This window comes from Antechinus flavipes, chromosome 1, assembly GCF_016432865.1.
Source record: "Antechinus flavipes isolate AdamAnt ecotype Samford, QLD, Australia chromosome 1, AdamAnt_v2, whole genome shotgun sequence".
Taxonomy (NCBI): domain Eukaryota; kingdom Metazoa; phylum Chordata; class Mammalia; order Dasyuromorphia; family Dasyuridae; genus Antechinus; species Antechinus flavipes.
This window is the reverse complement of record NC_067398.1, coordinates 357,846,676-357,867,960: the sequence shown is the minus strand read 5'-3', so window position 1 is coordinate 357,867,960 and position 21,285 is coordinate 357,846,676. Positions and strand designations below refer to the sequence as shown.

Sequence of the window (21,285 nt, the reverse complement as noted above, 5' to 3'; positions counted from 1 at the left end):
CTACTTCAATAGTAATTGGTGCATAATATCATTCCTCCCTCAGACATCATTTATCATGGGTGCCTTTCCTGGACTCACTGGCAGAGTGAAATCAGCCTCTTGGTTATTAGTGGTTCCCCCATTAATCTGGAAGATTAATGGATGTTTTCACTTGGACATGTAACTGAGGGAAAGAGGTGACAGAATTACAGTTTCAGCTTTACATTTTTTACTTTTCTCTTCTGGGGGAGTGAGACATGGCTTATATGACCTTCATTTCATATGGCTCTTGGGTGTTTTCTCTCTTGGCTCCTATCTGCCAGGACTCTCCTCCAACTTGGAAAAGTCAGGCTGGGAGTAATAAGCTCATTCAGGCTATGGAGTTGATATCAGGCTGGTCCAAACTAAGCTGGGATTGGAACTTGACAGGGGATCTCCTATAACTTCCCAAGATGAGGGGCTTTGAAAAGTCACAGCTGAAAAGATTCCCATTCAAGGAGGGCAGACACATTGGATGTTGCAGAATCAGGGATAGATTGTCAAGAATAGAGGAAGTAGAACTTAAAAAATAGAGGTCTACTTACATTAAGAACCTGCTTCGGGGGCACTATATCCCATCCCCACTCTCACAGAGGAGCTCATTTGCTTCAGACCCAGATGAACTCAGATATTGGGTTCAGTCCTGGGGAAGCCTGGGATCTAATAAAAGCAAGGTTAGGCTCTCCTTTCTCACAACTTTCAATTCATTAAATCTCCCATCCTTTTGCTTTGGAGACAAATTGTTTAAAGCTTGTGTTTTAGTTGCTATCTAGGTCTTCCCAAAAAGATAGTAAAAAGGAACTCGACATACAATATCAATCGGTATGGGACAAGTATATTTTATTTTTCTTATACAAAAGACTCACAGAACCTATTGACTGAATGATAGGATTCAATAACTTTTGAGTTATGATCACTCCTGGGAATCTAATAATTAAAACTCCACAAACATAAAGTAATTTGTGGACAACAAATAGGCATCGCTGTTTCACCTGGACTCTGCACTTTCTTGACAATTCCCAAGTGTCCCTCCTCTGATGATCCTCTGTGATTAAAAAATTCCTTTTTTCTGCCAGTCAGCTGGCCCTGATGGTTCTCTGTTTTGAACTCACATGGTTATTTCCAATTTAGACACATCCATCTCAAGGTTGACCATTTGGTCACCTAGTCTGGAAAGGAACTAGAGTGTTAAAGGTAGCCAGGAGCCCAGGTGCAAGCTCACTAATATAGAAACTATTCTCTCTAACATAGAAACTAGAAGGTAGAGCAACTCTAAGCATGTTGTATGAGATGGCCCTGCCTATATTCTTCCTCTGGTTAAATATTTTCAGTCTTCAGAAAATCAGCTGGGATGGATTTGGCCCATGTGCCCATATTCCCAACAATGGTGCCTTGTGGAGGTTGAGGTATTGCCCTTTCAAGTTCTTGTTTCTCCTAATATGTTACACTCTCAATCCACATGGCCCAGGGTTTAAACAACACTAAATAAATGACCATTTCTAGGGAGGACACAAGTCTATAAGTCTCCAGCTACAGATCATAATCATCCCAAATACAAAGGCATACAAATTTTATATACATTTTGCAAAGTCTCTCAGAGATTGCTATTTACTATTTTAAAAGGGCTTATCTCAATTCAGGGTGTAAAAAAAATAAAATAAAATTGTATAAAATTTTTTAAAATGTAGAAAGTACTAGATTTACAATCAGAGGACTTGGGTTAAATCTTGACTTGGGCATTTACTACCTGCCTAAGTTTGAACAAGTCAACCTTTCTGGGTCACAATTTCCTTAACTATAAAAAGGAAAGCATTGGAGAGGTCCTTTCCATCTCTAAATATGAATGGTGTTGCATTGATTCCCTTTTCAAATCTTAAACATTGAATATTCGGTTGATAGGGATTTAAGGTTACTTAATTAGACCTCCTTGTCTGATGTGCAGCTTATTCCAGAGCCAACTATGACACAAAGACCCAGGTCACTTTGGCATATGTTACATTATTTTTAGCTCATGCTCTCTGTTTGGAAATCTGGGGGAAATATTTTAAAAGAAAAACCCGTCTATTGCCAGCAATTTCATACATGTTGGAAGGCTAATGATATATATGAAATCATACCTCATGCAACTCTGCCTTACTTAAATACAATTTATGTGTGAGTCAAAAGACATTACCCATATCATTTGGCCCCAGAGGGCAGAACCAGGAGCAAAGAATTTGCAAGGAAGCAAATTTAGACTTGATGTCAGGAAAAACTTTGATATTCAAGCAGTCCAAAAAATGGTTGCCTTGAAAAGTGGTGCCTACCCATCCTTGGAGGTATTCAAAGAAAGGCCAGACTACCAATTGTTGGATATGTTGTATTGGAGATTACTTTATGTATGAATTACACTAGATAGTCACAAAGATCCTTTCCAACTTTCAAAGTCTGTGATTTTGTGATCCTAAGACATCTCTATCTCTCTCCTTTCTTTTATCTTTCTCTCTGCTTTTCTTTCTCTTCCTTTCTTCCTTTCTCTTTATCTCTTTTTCTTTCTTTCTTTCTTTCTTCCTTTCCTTCACCTTTTCTTTAATCCTCTGTTATCAGGAGAACTATATTTGAATTTTAGATCTGCACCTTACTAGTTTGTGACCTTGATGAAAACTTTTAATTTCCCTGAGCTAAGTTTTCTCTTCTGTAAAACAGAAGTAATAATATTTGCATTAACTACTTAAGTGAAATAATGTATGTAGAGTACTTAACAAACCTTAGAACACTATGTGAATGTAATGATTAGAATTGTTCATATGGTTGTTGTGAGAATAGGATAATATAAAGCCCAATGTAAAGTACCGACATAGGGTGGGATTTTTTAAGAAGTGGAGCCATTTTAAATTCATAATGGTTATGAAAAGGAAGATGAAGAATGTCAAGTTGTTTCTGTATTCATTTTATTCTGAAGGACCTACATCTTAAGTAAATGTTTTGACCAACAAGAATAAACTGTATCCACATCCTGTATTATAAGTAAACAGGTCACCGTTTAGATGGATTGGAGTTATTAGTACTTAAAGTGATGGTTGTTGGTGGTTTTTTTTTTTTTTTTCTGCAGCTCCTCTCTGTCACCCTCCTCCCAACTAAAACTTTTTGATTTGTGTGTGAATTTGTATTCTCTGCTTGTGGAGTTGAAATTAACCATGTAATTTGGGGCAAATTATGGAACCTTACTGGGTTTCTTCATTCTAAAGACTGGGTTAAACTACATGCTTTCTAAAGTACACCTTTAGATTTCCAGTTAGGTGATTGTGTATGAGAAATTCAAATGTAGAGCCATCTTTCAGAAACTTACATAGTTTTAATATTCACAGACATTATTGAAACTAAATAGCTTTTAATTGCAACAGTAGGAAAGATTATGCTGGATTTGAAATCAGAAGACTTATGCTTGGTCACTTTCCTCATTGGGTGGCTTCCTTAAGTCTCAATTTCCTTATCTTTTAAATGAAGTATGAAATAACCTCTCAGATTCCTTCTAATTCATAGAAAAAGGAAGCCATATCCCTCACATTCTGTCATATGGAGAGGCATTTTATTTTGCATATAAAATATCTTATATTTTGTTGTTGTAATGACAATAATAATCCAAAGTAACTCCAAAGGAACAATTGGGCTTTTAAATATAAATTTGTATTTCTATCAAATGAGTTTTTACTAATTAGATCTAAACACTGTTTTAAAAGAAAAATTAAGATCCATTAGCTATGTATTAACTGACATCTATATATGTATATTATATATATATGCATATATATACAATTTAATATTTCTCCCCAGATATTGTCAAAACATTTTTTACATTTGTTTTTAAAATTTTTGAGTTCTAGGTTCTGTCCCTTATCCCTACCCACAATTAGGAAACCACTTATGAAGTTATGCAAAACATTTCCATAAAAATAAAGTTGTGAAAAAAAAATAGCTGTCCCACCATAATGAAAATAAAACCCTCAAGTTTAATTTAATTTAATTATATATATGTATATGTATGTGTATGTATATATATAAAATTAGAGAGAGAGAGGCAGAGAAAATACTTTGATCTATATTCAAACACAATCCGTTCCTTCTCTTGATAGGATTTTTCATCATAAGAACTTTAGAGTAGTGGTCAATGATTGTAGTACTGAGAGTAGCAAAGTCATTCACAACTGGTCATCCCAGAATGTTGCTATTACATTGTAGTCAGTACTTTACTTTGCTTGAGTTCATGGAGGACTTTCTGGGTTGTTGTTTTTTCTCTGAGAGCATCCTGCTTATCATTTCCTATAAAACAATATTCCATCATAAATATACACCACAGTTTATTGAATCATTGCCCAATTGATGGACATTCCCTTTATTTCTGATTTTGTTGCCCTGGGAAAAGAGTTGCTAGGAATATTTTTTTGTACACATAAGTCATTTTCCTTCTCCCCCTCCCCCAAATCTCTCTTGTTGTTCATGCCAAGTAGTGATGTTTTTAGGTCAAAGGATATACATGAATTTATAGCCCTTTGGGTACAGATCATATCTTTTGATCATTTATCATTTGGGACATGGCTCTTATTTTTTATAATTTTGACTCTGTTTAAAAGTTTGAGAAATGTTTGAGAAGTGAGGGTCTATCGGAGAAACTTGCTTAGAAATTCATTTTATAATTATAATTATTTTATAATTATGGCTAACTGTATTTCCCTCCCCCACCATTTATTCTCTCTCCTTTCATCCTGTCCCGCCTCAAAGTTTTTGGAACTGACTATTACCTTCCCTAAAATGCATTTTCTTTTATCACAGTATCCCCTTCCTATATCCCACTCCCCTCCTATTTTCCTTCAAGGTAAGATAGATTTCTATATCTCTATTGAGTATCTATACTCTTTGAGCCAATTCTAATGAGGGTAAGGTTTATTCTCTTCCCCTCTTCCCCACCTCCACTATAAAAGCTTCTTCTTGCCTCTTTTTTAGGATAGATAATTTGCACCATTCCATTCCCATTGGCTTTTGTATTGCTTTTCCCTTTTAATCATCTTGAAGTTTCCAAAGATTGGAATCAGTTATGTATCAAAAAGGTATGTATCTATCTATTTATCTATAATTATATATATGTATGTATGTATGTATGTATTAGAAGAGACCTTTTCTCCTTGTCAAAAATACACATACTTGGAAATAATGGGCAGCTCCAAGAGATCAAATTTATTTTTTCATCAATTTTTTCAGGATTATTTCCAACAGATTAGCCTATAATAGAAACAAGAAGAATTGTGATGTGGACTGATAAATTACAATTTTGGGGAAAAGAAGGCAATTAAAAATTGGATGGCCTGATATCAAACCTAAACGGCCACTGTGAATTCATTACATGACCAATCCCAACTTGGTGTCAATTGCTGTCCTAAATCGCATTATTTGTTGCTGAACCTCAAACACATCATAACTGATCAATCAAAAACTCAGTTATTAGAACCCATGACTCAATTTCCAAATCACATTCATCCCACACCAACACAACCTTTGATAACCACTACAGATTTATGGATTGGGTATTTTTTTTGTATTAAATTATTAATAAACTACAATGACTTTGACTTCATGAGCCTCATAGAGGAGCTCATTTGCTTCAGACCTAGATTTATTGGATTCAGTCTTGGGCAAACCTGGGCTCTAATAGAAACAAGGTTAGACTCTCCTTTCTCACAACCTTCACCTCATTAAATCTCCCATCCTTTTGCCTTGGGGACCAATTGTTTAAAGCTTGTGTTTTAGTTGATATCTAAGTCTTCCCAAAAGATAGTAAAGAGGAACTCAACATACAGGATCAGTCAGGTGTGGGATCCTTAGTCTTTTTCCTTACACAAAGGAAATATTTAAAACACAAAATACTCACCACATCTATTGACTGAATGGAAGAATTCAGTAACTTTGAGTTTGTTATGATTTCTCCAGGGAATCCAATAATCAGAACTTCACAGAACATAAAGTAATTTGTGGGACCATAAAACAGGCATGGCTATGTTTCACTTGGACCTCATGAAAATTTGTCCTATATGTTTTCTTGACAGACAGGCTGAGGTTGTCAAGTCAATTAGCATTTATTAAGTGACTATCACTTATTATGTGACAGGAACTATGTTAAGCAATGGGGATGCAAAGAAAAGGTAAAGACATTCTCTACCCTGGAAGAAGTGGTTTTTCAGAAATTGTCTTTTCAAAAGTAAGGAAAAGGAAAATAAAAATGAAATACTGCTAACATTTTCTCAGTTTGTTTTGCTCTCTGATTAGTGAGAATTTTCTGGAGACAATTTCCAGAGAGCTGGGATTTCTTTATTAAATGTATGTTCACACCAGTGCATAGAGGGGAAAGGGGTTGAGAATACCCATCAGTTCTGAGGCCTGATATCTAGGATTTGAGGTGCTGGAGCCTGAAATATGAGCAGACTCTAAGAAGTGGCCTAATGAGCTTTGACGTGTGTGGCGAATTCCCCAAACAGTAGCTGAAAGCTCCCAGAGGATGAAGTTGATCTGGTTTACAGCAGGAGGAACAAACAACAATATGATTATATTTCACGTGTTAGTTGGCTCCATGACCAGTAGAGATATTTCCATGTACATTTGGGATGGAAAATTTTTGAACCAGGCAGTTACTACTTGCACAGACTTGTCCCCAATATTCCAGTTTGTCAAATAACAAAACTAGCCTTGTGTTGTCATTGGCAGGTGGGAAGGGAGGATGGATTGGAGAATTAAAGTCACAAGAGAGGGGATGAAATGCAATAGTCCTGGAACATTTTTTTTAAATTAAAATTTTAAAATTAAATTCATTAAATTTAAAGTTCAATTTAAAATTAAATTCATATTGGATATATATACAATTGAAGTGGGCCTATTTCTTTTTGAAAAAGGGTGGTACATAGAATAATACACTGACTGTTGAGTCTAGGGACTGAGTTTTAATTCTGTTTCTGATTCTTAGCTTTGTCAGAAGAAATATGATCAACAGTTTCCTTATCTATAAAATAAGGTAGTAGATTTTCCTCCCTTCTTCTTTGACTCCCGTTTATCTCTTTCTCTCCCCCTGTTCCCCACCTTTTCGTCTACCCTGATCCCCAGGCACAGCTAAGCAAGAAGACAAACATGGCTGCTCATACCACTTGCTTGAGCTCAGAGTGACCAATTATAATCTACCTGTGAGATGGAAGGCTACCAAGACTCACCATTTAAAAAAATTTTTTTAATAACTTTTTATTGACAGAACCCATGCCAGGGTATTTTTTACAACATTATCCCTTGCATTCACTTCTGTTCCAATTTTTCCCCTCCCTCCCTCCACCCCTTCCCTCAGGTAGCAAGCAGTCCTATACATGTTAAATATGTCACAGTATATCTTAGATACAGAAGATAGAAATAACCCAGGAAGAAAAACCAAAATGCAGTTCACATTCGTTTCCCAGTGTTCTTTCTTTGGGTGTAGCTGCTTCTGTCCATCATTGATCAATTGAAACTGAGTTAGATCTTCTCTTTGTCGAAGAAATTTGCTTCCATCAGAATACATCCTCATACAGTATCGTTGTTGAAGTGTATAATGATCTCCTGGTTCTGCTCATTTCACTTAGCATCAGTTCATGTAAGTCTCTCCAAACCTCTCTGTATTCATCCTGCTGGTCATTTCTTACAGAACAATAATATTCCATAACGTTCATATACCACAATTTACCCAGCCATTCTCCAATTGATGGGCTTCCATTCATTTTCCAGTTTCTAGCCACTACAAACAGGGCTGCCACAAACATTTTGGCACATACAGGTCCCTTTCCCTTCTTTAGTATTTCTTTGGGATATAAGCTCAGAAGTAACACTGCTGGATCAAAGGGTATGCACAGTTTGATAACTTTTTGAGCATAGTTCTACATTGCTCTCCAGAATGGTTAGATTTGTTCACAACTCCACCAACAATGCATCAGTGTCCCTGTTTTCCCGCATCCCCTCCAACATTTATCATTATTTTTTCCCGTCATCTCAGCCAATCTGACAGGTGTGTAGGGGTATCTCAGAGTTGTCATAATTTGCATTTCTCTGATCAATAGTGATTTGGAACACTTTCATATAAGTGGAAATAGTTTCAATTTCATCATCTGAAAATTAAGACTCACCATTTTGATGGCCCCTGCATCCTAAAGTCTTTGGACCTTACATCTGCCTTGCTGATGCTCTCTCTTGCTGTGCCTTTGGCCTTTTCACATCTGATCTAAAGCCAAACTCTCTTTTGTGTGGTATCTCCTTTAATTAGTGTGAGGTATTTGAGAGAAGGGATGTTTTGAGTGATGTCCAGGGAAAGAAGTTTTGGTCTGGGGACTCAGAAAATAGGAGTGGAGCTTGATATGTCCTTTCCAGTAGGAATAGCAGTCTTGAATTGATTACTATTCCTGAAAAAAAAAAAAAAAGTGGAAATTAGGGCACGAGGAGGGAAAGAAAGGAGCAAAGTGTTCCCACAGTAGAATGGCAAATGACAAAATATTTTTCTCAATCCACTTGACCCATTGATTTGGTCTTTATTAGCTGCCTTCTTAGTTCTGAACTTTCAACTTTGCCTTAAGCCAAGCATCTTTTTTTTTTTTTTTTTGGCACATACTAAGACTGTTTGTCTCTCCTTCTCCCGCTGGAAGATGGAGCCTGGTTTCTCGAATTCTGTTCCGGATAGAGAGAAATGGAACTGCAACAGGGCCATGACAAGACATCTAGATGCACTCTAACTAGATAATCTTTAGCATGTCAGTTCAGAGTCTCAGTTTCCTTATTTATAAAAAGAGAAGGTTGTAGAAGGCCTACAGCTGTAGATCTGTTGGTTCTATCTAAAAAGATCCCTTCTATCATGCCTCGAATTACTAATTAGGGCATGGGTAGGAGTACCACATCAGCAGAATTAAAGTGAGGAGCTGGTGAAATTTGCTTGACAGCTTTTCCTAGAACAGAGTATTCTTTGCATTTTAAATTGTGTATAATAAGTTTGACAGTTCTTGAGTTAATATGGGAACCCTTGAAGTTTTAGAGATTTTGTGACAGTTTATCCAAGAATGCACACAGGCTTTGTAAAAGGAAAGCCAACACCTTCTTTTCTAAGTGTCTCCATTCCCTTGCAGATGGGTAACCAGGGCTCATGACTCAAGTAAACTCAGGACAATGGATATTCAATAGGCATTTTAGAGTTGCCCATGACTATAATGTACTGAAATTGTCTGCTGAAAATTGTCCATAAGACTCACCCTTGAACTAGCTTATAGAGAACATTCTTGTTATTCAGTCATTTTAATCATGTTTGAATCTTTGTGACACATTTGGGCTTTTCTTGGCAAAGATGTTGGAGTGTTTTGTCGTTTCCTTTTCCAGCTCATTTGACAGATGAGGCAACTAAGGCAAACAAGCGTAAGTGACTTGCCCAGGATCACACAGCTAGGAAGTGTCTGAAGCCAGATTTGAATTCAGGAAGAGGAGTCTTCTTGACTTCAGGCCTGGAGATTATCCACTTTACCACCTAGAACATTACCCATAGAAAGACAACCTCATTAAAATTCTAAATGGGCTTGAGATGATCAGCCTAACTGGAGTCAGAGCTATTAAACTCCAATCATGTGGTTGAGGGAGGGTAGACTGAATATGTGATTTCATCACTGTGAAAAACTCCCAATGATTATTTTCCTCTGCCAATGCAAACCCGTACCTTTCTCTGCAATTTCCAGTCTTCAAAAGTTTCTCAGGGTCACTCAGACTGCCATTATGTGTCAGGAATGGGCCTGGGATCTGGGTCTTCCTGGCTGCAATGAGAGAATTCTATGCATCACTTGATGCTCTCTCTCTTAATTCCATAAGATATTTTAACTGGCTAGTATAAATATGAGCTATATGCCTCCCTCAGAAAAGATAGATAGAAGGTAGGAGATGGACAGTTTTGAGACATTGAAGCACTTGTTAGACAAATGGACTCTTTTGAATGCCTAGAAAGAAAAATCTTGGAAGATTTTTAGGAAAAAAATTGGATTAAAGAAAAAAAAAAAGAATCAAGGATGAACAGATTAACCATGGAAAGCTTGTTATAATCATCTCACTAGAAAAGCATTAAAAACAAGAATAGAAGATTGGGGGTAAAGGAAAGAGAGACAGAGACAGAGAGACAAATATACCCAAAGAGACAGAGACACACAAAGAGAGATAGAGCAAGAGAGAGACAGATAAATCAGAGAGAATAGAGAGAGACAGAGGAGAGAGTAATAGAGAATGAAAAGAGAGGAGCGAGACAGACAGACAGACAGACAGACAGACAGTGAGGGAAGAGAATAGAGGGAAGAGAGATAGGCAGAGCCAGAGTTAGAGAGAGACAGAGTACATTAACAGAGAATCATATGGATCAAGTGAGAGAAGATTCTTGTCTTAGAGCAAGACTGAGTGCCCAGAACTAAGAAAACAGCTGAGAGATTTCTAAGGACTGAATCTAAAGGTTATTGGCCAAGTCAGTGGGTCAGGCAATGTGAAAAGGATATTTTCCATTTGAGACTGAAATGAGAGAAGCTGGGATGTAGAGAAGAGAAAACTGAAGAAAAGCACTAGAAAGAGATCTAAGCCTCTGCTCTGGAGGGAGAAAAAAACTGTTAGATCAAGAATTGGGACTTGGTAACAAGGAAGAGAAAATCAATCTGAGACAAACCCTCTTTACTCTCAGGCCCTTGAATTCAGAAATAAGCAATCAATCAATACTGGGCCAATCAACCAGTAAATATATATTCAATACTTTTATGTGCCAGGCACTGTGTTAAGTGGTAGGAATACAAAACCAAAATTCTCTCTCCTAAGAGAATGTCAAGGAAAACATATTGGGACAACTAGGTGGTATAGTGAATAGAGTTGGCCCTAGAGCAAGGAGGACATGAGTTCAAATATAGCCTCAGATACTTAACATTTCCCAGCTTTGTGACCCTGGCCAAGTCATAATCTCAATTGCCTCAAAAAGAAAATACATTAATGCTCTACTATGTGGTTTACACAAATGTGCCAGAAGTGATGTTATTAATTTAATTTAATATCCAATCACTTTTAGCCAAGAGACCCAAACTGGCTTAATTCCTTCCTTCCCCATCCCACCAGCCCACAGCTAGACCTTGACAGGATTTGAGATAACATAGGAATCTTGAACAAAGAAAAGTTTATAATGTGTTAAAATACAGAACTATAAAGAGCACCCACAGAACTATAAGAGCACCAGTTTCCTTCCTTGATCACTCCCCTAGGTGTTTTCCTTGAGTTCAAAATTGGGGACCTCCCCTACAGATCAGTAATTCAAGCCTTTCTGAATTACCGAAGAGGCTGCTTTTCTTGGGTGGATCACCGGCCAGTTGCTTCTGGGGATGGGGAAGTCAAAGATCTAAAACAAAGATTTTGTTTTCTTTTCCTCTTTTAGTCCATTTCCTGAAACCTCCGCCTTTGTTCTTTATCTGTTGCACATTTTCACATAGAGACAGTCCCAGAAAGATTTTTTTTTTTTAAGGCCTGAGAAATATTATTTCCTAATGTTTTCAGTTGAGCTAAAAAAAAGAGGTTTTTAATATGTTTCCAGAGGAACCAATACTCAAAATCTAGCTCCAGGTCTTTACTCCAAGCCATTCAGTTCAATGGAGTCCTCCTGAGCTTATGTTTTATGACCTTGGCCTGGAGAAATTTAGGGATCACCTTGGTTCCATGAGAAGGCTTTAGAGAATAATTACTAGGGAGGCTTCTGTAGGGAGGATACATGCAATCAATCAGAAAAACTTCATACTTGAGCAAGATTGACCCTGGAGGAGAGGAATAAAGGGGCTTGTTGACTATGTTCAGGGCTTTGGGTTTTCAGTATGTTGAACAGACATGAGGTAGTAAAGAGTAACAGCTTTGAAGGACTTCAGGACCTGAATAAAAGACATGATGGTAATGATGCCTTTGGAGACTGATGATGATACATGCCTACTACCTCTTGAAAGAAAAGTGATAGGCTAGAGATAAAGAATTAGAATGTGTAGCTATATTCTTCACAAGGGATGGCTTCTCTTTGGAAATGGGGTGGAGTATGAGTATTATGTTAGTGGATAGCTATAGAAATGAAAAAAAAATAGTTATAAAACATTAAAAATACACCAAAGAAAGCAAAAAGAAATTCAGAAATGGAAATACAGAAAACATGTTACTATCTTATGAAATGCAAATATATGTGTATATGTATGGATGCGTATGTGTATATGTATTGGATGTATGTGTGTATGGTGTATTTTAAAAAACGCAAAGAAGTTCACAATTTCTTTTACAATCCTTTTTTTTCTTCCTATATTGAAATTTGTGTTGACTGATGATTGTGAAGTTTATCATTTAAAAAGAGAGATGAAGAATCCTGGTTTCTTGACTTATAATTGCAACCTGAGGGTTCCCAAAATATAGTCTCTGACTGCCAAAATCATCTTATGGTTTTTGTCATAGAAGTAATAACAATAGTCACGCCCTTATATTTTTGATCACGTAGCCAGGACCAATTAGATGGTACAGTAGAGAGATGGTTGGGCCTTTCATCAGGAAGACTCATCTTCCTGAGTTCAAATTTAGCCTTGGACATGTACTGCCTGTATGACCCTGAACAAGTCACCTAACCCCATTTGCCTCAGTTTCCTCATCTGAAAAAGGAAATGGAAAATGGGATCACTTAGAGTCAGACACAACTGAACAACCACAAACAGAGCAAAACAGCATAAAATACAAAGTCATGTGTACTCAGCTTATCCTAGACTTTCTCTTCAAAGGTGTTAGAATGCAGGCAGAGCACTGTAGTTGGTTGGCTTCTATCTCCACCTTATGGTATCCCTTCTGTCTAGCTCCATTTATGCCAAGATAGCAGGGTGGGGAGTGAAGAGGACTTAGGACCAAGGAAGTTAAAAGACAGCTGAATTTGGCATCTGGAAAGTAATGAAGGCCTAACTGAAATTTGTTTGGGTGCCCTCTCACCTTTTTTTTTCCTACTTTCCTCTTCCTCCTTTCTTGGCTTCATTTTTCTCTCTTTGACATTGTAATCTTAGAATTAACCTGTTCAATTTTACACTGTCTTTTTAATTCCTTTAATTGCCCCCCTCTCCTATTGCTCTCTATAACACTGGTTTACTCCTATTATCCATCCACTTCTCTTCTTCTACTTCCTTCCTATTGGACTCAACTAGAATAACTCACCATGGTATTAAACATCCATTTCAGCTTTGATATCTAATCTTGCTAAGTACTCACTACTGCAAAGCACGATTTAAAAAAAAAAATTTCACTTATTGACTTTCTATTGTACTTTGTTCAAAACCTTTTACTCTTTCATCCAAGCAGAGTATCATAATTTTAAAAAAATGAAGATATCTGTCATGAAATCCCTCTTTTTTTAAATACAGTACCTCGGATCCCATCAACTTTATCCCCTCATGTCTAAAATGTTTTCTTTTCTTACTTGTAGTGCTTTTCCTAGAAATATCCTTTGAAGGAGCACTCATATCCATTTTACATTAATCTTCAATTTATCGTGTCTATATCTTGTTTGTGTGTAGTTGTTTACATATTGTTTCTTCCATTACACTGTGACAGTATAGTACATACAGATAATAAGCCTTGTTGAATTGAAATGAATTATGACATAATATTTACAACTGCCTATTCAAATTCCTCTGCTTTGATGCCCCTATCATTCCTGCCTTCCTTATATTTTGAAATCAGCTCACAATCTCCATCTGAATCAAAATTCTCTTTCCTTTTAATGTTAGGAAAACACTGGAATTAAATTAATCCACGTAGGTGTATCAAAATCTGAATGACCCTTTGACTCTTATGTTCAAGGTATTATGCTGGAATTTTCTCTTTTTAATGCATTCAGGTAAGTCACTTATACTAATAGTAACTGTAATAAGTGAATTAAAGGGTCTTCTCTGGAATCCTTTGTCCTTCTGAAGTGGATACTTTAGTCAAATATTTATTGTCTACTATTTGCTAAGAACTGTAATGGGAAGTGAAGGAAAGTGAAGGAAGTCCTCAAGAAACTTAGTCAAAACAACTTATAATTATATTTTTAAATGCCATAAATCATTATTGATTAGAGAAATACAAACTAAAACAATCACATCGTTTCATATCTACTAGATTGGCTAAAATGATTGAAAGGGAAAGCGGCAAAGGTGGGGTAGGGTGTGAGTGAACAAAATTAGAACACTTATTCATTGTTAGTAAAATTGTGAACTAATTCAACCATTGGAGAGCAACCTGGAATTATCCCCAGTTATTAAACTACTTATACCCTTTGACCCAGCAATACCACTACTTGGTCTAATTCTGAAGATAATAAGAATAAAGGTAAGTAAAAAGAAAAAGAACCTGTATGTTCTAAAATGTTTACAGCAGCTTTCTTTGTGGTGGCAAAGAATTAAAAATTGTAGGGATGCTCATTAGTAGGGGAATGATGGGAATGACTGAACAAGTTGTGCTATTTGATTGTAATGGAATACCATTGTGCTATAAAAAAATATAATCTCAACGATTTTAGAAAAGCATAGAAAAAAATTTCATGAAATAATGAGGAGCAAAATGAGCAGAACATTGTATAAAGTAAAAGCAATATAGTTTTAAAATACTTTAAGTAAATAAGTTATTTTTATTTGTACAATGTTATGGAAATGCTAGTTTTATATCATAAATTAAAAATAGATTTAAAAAAAAAAAAAGAAGAAGAAGCTTATGGGCCAGTTGAGTAAACAAGACTAAAATCAAGGGTTAAAAATTATATTGGAGTAAGTACTAAAGTATTCTAAGGACCATCAGAATCATAAAATAGTCAAGAAACATTTATTAAATGTCTACTCTGCCAGTTGCTGTGCTAATCACCAGGAATATAAATGACAGTCTCTGCCCTCAAAGAATTCACAGTAGTGAAGAAAGCAAGCAATCGTTATAGACTACAGGTCTCCTTGGAGCAAGAAACTTTCTCTTGGCATTAAAATAAAGGTAGGATTTAGATAGGAAGAGAAAAGACATTTTTAGATGAGATGATTTCAGTTTCTTCTTCTGAAAAGGAGGTTGAACTAAAAATCTGCAATTCTGAATTTGGGAGCTAATCAGTCTATTAAGGTCAAAAATCACTACTCTCTACCCTCTTTTGAAAAGTAAATCCAACCATTGCCCTCCTACCCAACCCCCATTCAGAAAGAATCCTAGGAAATGTCCCCTGAGTGACAAGATAGCTGGCCTGTCACAAATAAAAAATACAAGATAGCTAATGTAATCCTACTGTAACTGATATGACCAATGTAGTCCCAACTGTCTAGGAAAAAGCTATCAAGGGAATCCTTGATTTTGTTGTACCCGTGAGTGCCTTTATACTAGCTCACACTCTTGTTTCCCTCCATTGGTAATTGGGAAAGTTCAAGAGCATTGTCCATTGTCCAGAATCCAGGCAAGCGTGCTATCATGAACTTGATGTACTATACTGATGAATTTCTCTGGAAAACCAAATTTTGATTTAAATTTTCCATAAGCCCTCATGACTGACAGCCTTGGTCAGATCTACAAATGTTTTATCTAGACCTCTGTTCTCGCCTGGAATGTTGTTTCCTGGAGCTGTTGGGCAGTAAACACTGTATCCAACTGTTCCTTGGCCCCTTGTGAAGCCACACTGGCTCTCAGGTAGATGACCTTTTTTCCAGGTGTGGGATCAGCCTATTAAGAAAGACTCTGGAAAGAATTTTCCAGCAATATTTCATGGAAAACTTACACATGATAAGCACTCACAAGTGGTCATAAAAAAGCTATAGAAGGACACTCTCAAGGTCTTTCTTAAAAACTTTAGGTGGGATGTTTTCAGTTTCCTCTTCTGAAAAGAAGGCTGAACTAACAATCTGGCACAGAATTGAATTAGTTCAGAAGAAACTTGAAATGTCAAGTTAGAGAAGCTGCTGCAAATGTTCGTAGGGACTATTTGGTCCAACCTGTGGCAGAACATTCTGAGCTCTTATTGATCAGAGGAACTCTAATATGGTGATGTCATTTTCATCCTCTTCAAGAACAAAGGGCAACAACCAATCAAACACACCCATAGTGTCCTTTGGGGTCAGAGGCATTACAAAATAGCAGGAAAGAGACTTCTTTCTAGGAATATGAACTCTGTTATTTTCTGTGTTAATAAAAATTAACTCCAATGTCAGAAAAGGAAGCGATGCCTGTAGTGTATTTCTATAGTTTCCACATTGTCTTTTGTCTTGATATTGTAGAGAGTTTTAAAGTGGCACAAACCTACCACTCTAGAGGTGAACAATAGGGCGATATGATCCTTTTAGAGGAGATTCATTCAGTTCTGCTGGCTGGGTTTTCAAGCAATAGTGTAACATTTATTTTTTGTATCTGATAGATATATCCAGACATGAACATGTATATATGTAATTATAGGACACGACATATATACAATAATATAGAGTGAACCTGTATCATGAGTGGCTGTTCAGAGAATTAGTAACAGTGAGGTAGAAGCAGTATGATTCTGTGGGAAAAAAATCTGAATTTGTGTCAGAAGATCTGGGCAAGTCATTTAAATTCCCTGGGCCTCAATTTTCTCATCTTTAAAATGAGGAGGAGGGTTGAAACCAGATGGCCTTTGATGTCCCTTTTGAGATCTCTAAAGCTATGATTCTGTGATGCAAAGGAAAAAAAAAAAGACTTGTAGACATTTCAAATGCTTTTCACTTCCCGAAAAGCTTTGGTTCATAGGTGGGGATTGGGAGCTACTAAGAGAAGCAATTTACCTAAAAGTCTGCCTTACCCTATATGCATTTTTTAACAAGCATTTATTAAGAGGTAACAACATACCAGTCGCTATGCTAAGCGCTTTACCAATATTATCTCATGAACTCTTCCAAGATATCTTGGAGTTTACTAGCTAAATTTCTTTTTTAAGGACCGTGCTTTAAATCAAAACCAATCTGATTTGAATTGGCCACCCATATGTCCTAGACCAATCCCCATTTGGTCCTTGTTTGGTCCGGATTGACTCAGATTGAATGTAAATAGCAATCCTTCCTGATTTGGCCAGAAACCCTGAGGGGGTTTAAAAGCTATGTAAGTTTCTGAAAGATGGCTCTGCATTTGAATTTCTCATACACAATCAACTAACTGGAAATCTAAAGATATATCCTAGAAAACATGTAGCTTAACCCAGTCTTTTGAATGAAGAAGCCCAGTCAGGTTAAATATTTTGCCCCAAATTACATGGTTAATTTCAACTCTCCAACCAGAGAGAGAGAGACAGAGAAAAACACACACACACACACACACACACACACACACACACACACACAGACACACACACACACTCTTTCTCTCTCTCTCAGGTAGACTTGAGGGTCTTTCCCTCCTAGATTCATTCATTCATTCAATTCATTCATTCATTTATTTAGACTTTTTGGATTAGGTGAAAGAAGATTCTTTGCCTCAGTTGCTACCTTAATCACTGTATGGATGCAGTCTCTGTCAAACTGAGACCTGATGAAGATCTTAGTTCAAAGAAGTCAAGCCTCTCTCATTTCATCCAGATCCATTACCTATCATCTTGATTTATATCTGGTCACTGAACCCAGATGGCTCTGGAGGGGAAAGTGAGGCAGGTGACCTTGCCCAGCCCTCCCACACTTAAATCCAGTTCACTTGCATGTCATGGCATCACCTCCCTGATGTCATGGTTCTCTTCAAGAATAAAGGGAAAAAAAAAAAATGAGGAAAATGAAGCAGCCAGAAGTTAAGTTTGAACTCAGGTCTTCCTGAGTTCTTGTACAGCACTCTATTCACTAAGTCTCATGAGAGACGTGGCCTGGAGGAAATAACAATGTACAAAATTGTGAATCGTAATTTCTTGTTGCTATTGGAAAGCATAATTCTTAATTAGCTTAAGAGAGAACACAATATCTTAGAGCTAGTCGAATTCCTCTCTCAACTATGAGCCCTCCCTGGTATTCTCAATGAATGGTCATCCATTGATAATAAGCTTTTTGAGGACAGCATTCTTTTGCCTCCCTGATGCCTTAGCACAGTACTTTGAAAAAAGTAGGTGTTTAATAAATGTTTATTGATTAATCTAACTTTTGCTTGAACATCCTCAGGGCAAGACAATTTACTCTCTAATGGGACAACCCTTCTCATATTTAGAGCACTAATTGTTAGGAAGTTCTTCCTATTTGTATTTTGAGGAAACCCATCTCCCTGTGACTTCCACTTATTGCAAACTTAAATCTGTTTTCTGAGGCTAAGCAGAATAAGTCTTAATTCCTTGGGATTGTAATTAACAAAATGAACTGGTTATTGGGCAACTACAAGAAAAGGATTGGCTGAAATGGAGTCCCAGTCATGACAAGCAAAATCAGAGTGATATTCCTAGCCCTGTTCCTTGGGAAGTCAATTTTCTATCAGAGCATCTTGTTAGATGTTCCTTTTGGGGAAAGTAGGAATTGAAACTTTTTTTTGTCTCACTACACTACTAAGTGAATTCATGGCTGATTTTCATATAGTCTCAATCTCATGGGGTAAGCATTCTCTTCTATCTTTGTTTCTCTCAAGCCCTCTTCCATCAACAGCAGTATTATGATTCGGAAAAATGAAGTAATTCACCTCTGACAGCAGACAAGGAAGATTCTCTCTTTCTCTCTGTGTCTTTCTGTCTCTGTCTCTCCTCTCTGTGTGTCTTTCTGTGTGTGTGTGTGTGTGTGTGTGTGTGTGTGTGTATGTGTGTATGTATATGTGTTTCTCTGTCTCTTTAGTTGGAGAGCTGAAATTAATCATGTAATTTGGGGCAAATTATTTAACCTGACTGGGTTTCTTCATTCTAAAGACTGGGTTAAACTACATGCTTTCTAAAGTACACCTTTAGATTTCCAGTTAGGTGATTGTATATGAGAAATTCAAATGCAGAGTCAAATTTCAGAAATTCACATAGTTTTAATATTCACAGATATTACTGAAACTAAATAACCTTTAATTGCAACAGTAGGAAAGGATATGTTGCATTTGAAATCAGAAGACTTATGCTTGGCCACTTTCCTCATTGGATGTCTACGGAAGTTATTTTTCTTCTCTAAGCCTCAATTTCCTTATCTTTTTTCCCCCTGAGGCAATTGGGGTTAAGTGACTTGCCCAGGGTCACACAGCTAAGAAGAGTTAAGTGTCTGAGACCAGATTTGAACTCAGATCCTCCTGACTTCAGGGCTGGTGCTTTATCCAAATTTCCTTATCTTTTAAATGAAGAATGAGATAACCTCAAAGATCCCTTCTAATTCTTAATATATTATGTTATGGATCCTAATTAAAAAATAATCTAATAATTATTTTTTAATGCTGATTGACTGGAAGCAGGGTTTTATCTTGGTTTAGAATCAAACTATTTTATTTTAATAATGGAAAACCATAAAATGTTAGTGATCTAAGGGGTTTCTAAGACCGACTAGTATGATTCCCTCTTTTTAAAGGATAAGAAAACTGAGGTCCAGAGAGGTTAAATGAGTTCCCTGAAGTTACAAAGTAGAGCCAAGGTTCAAGCCCTGACCTCTTGATTTTAAGTAACTTCAGTGCTTTCCCAGTATGCTGGAATGTATTTATAGATACATTTACTTGAATCCTGTGTTTCTTGAAGATGAATGAGATGATAATACTGCAGGTCATTTCTAGTCAATGTACCAGAGAGAAGAAATTATATCCCATGGGTTTCTAGTAAATAGGTTTGGGGTGATTGCTCAATTGATCATTCCAAATTTAATTATTTAGTACTGACTGCAGATTCAGAGTGGGGAAAAAATTGCTGGTGTATGTGTTTGGTCTTCCTCCATTTATTTATTTTCTTTAATAAAACAACTAGTGGAGATATCTGAAGGAAAACTATATAAAAAAAAAGAAATGGCCCTTTATCCTTAAACTGTCTACACTGGGGAATCCCAAGGAAATGATATCTCCTAGTTGTTGTTTTGTCCCATGAATCCCCTCAGTCAGAGAAATTATGATCAACTTGAAGACCTTTATAAAAATATTGTGGGGAGTATGCTGTGGCCACTCTACTTCTAGCTTATGCCCCCAGTTTGCACTCAGAGTTTTAGATTGGGGTCCTCAGAAAGCAGCTATTTACTTCTAAGATAGTAGCACACCAGCCTCTACCAGTGTAATTCTCATCAATAGCTGACACAATTATTTTAAACCAAGAGTATTTGCTAAAATGGCATGTAATAAGAATATTAGCTGTGAAACCTTCTCACCATAAACTTGAGACACACTATATTCAAAGTCCATGAGAAGAGTGAGTACAAATTTGGTTAATAAGGTGTGTGTGTATGCAATAAATGTGGCCAAGACAACTTGGGCCTTTGGAACTGCAGGGCTTTGAAAAATTTCTATTTCCTGTAATTTCTATGTCCCTCCTTTTCCCCTGCTAGACATTTTATCTCTGCCAAGGTGGACACTGGATTTTCTCTCTTCCACTCCAACCTTTTATAAATAAAAGAAAGCAACAATTGAAGGTTGTTTTTTTTTTTTTTTAATCATGATATCTGTCCATCAATAAACACTTTTTAAGTGCCTATTATGTTCTAAATTCTGGAGATACAAAAACAAATATGAAACAATCTCATTATAAGTAGTGATGTTCTACAGGAGAGAAAATATACATATATGACTACAAATAAAATAATGTGTTATCTAAACATTGTCTTAGTTTTATTATATTTTCATTTTGCTAAATATTTCCAAATGACTATGTTTAATTTGTGGTTTATAAGTCAGTATGCACCCATCCCCCCTTTCTATTTGACACCTCTGATGTAGAAGGTGGTGCTTGAACTGAGTCTTAAAGGTAAAGAGTTGAGGAAGGATTGAATTCCAGGTATTGGGAGCAGCTAGTCCAAAACAAGAAGACAAGTGAGAGTGTGCCATGTAAGGGAGAGAGAAGTCTAGTTTAGTTGGACCAGATAGCATACGAAGAGGAATAATCTATAATATCTCTTCAAAGCTTGCTTAGCTTGTAAAAGACTCTAAAAGAAAATTTTATCTTGTATTTTAAAGGCAACTGGATGCCAGTGGAGTTGATTGACATGATCAAATTTGTGTTTAAGGACAATTCTTTTGGCAGCAATTTGTAGGATGGAGTAGAATGGGAAGAGATTTGATACAGGGAAAGAGGTTAGGTTATTGCAATAATCTGTG

General features: G+C 36.6%; 1 protein-coding gene across 2 annotated transcripts in view; it reads left to right on the top strand.

Moving 5' to 3' along the window:
• The window catches only part of MAPK4 (mitogen-activated protein kinase 4), a 209,718-nt gene that overhangs the window by 89,137 nt on the left and 99,296 nt on the right, over positions 1–21,285 (top strand). The window contains exon 1 of one of the 2 annotated variants that reach the window (XM_051969621.1): positions 5,007–5,102. The exons of the other annotated variant lie outside the window; for it this stretch is intronic. The gene's annotated coding sequence lies outside the window, so the exon portion shown is untranslated. Of the gene's footprint in view, positions 1–5,006; positions 5,103–21,285 lie in introns of those variants that run through there. 2 annotated transcript variants of the gene reach the window in all.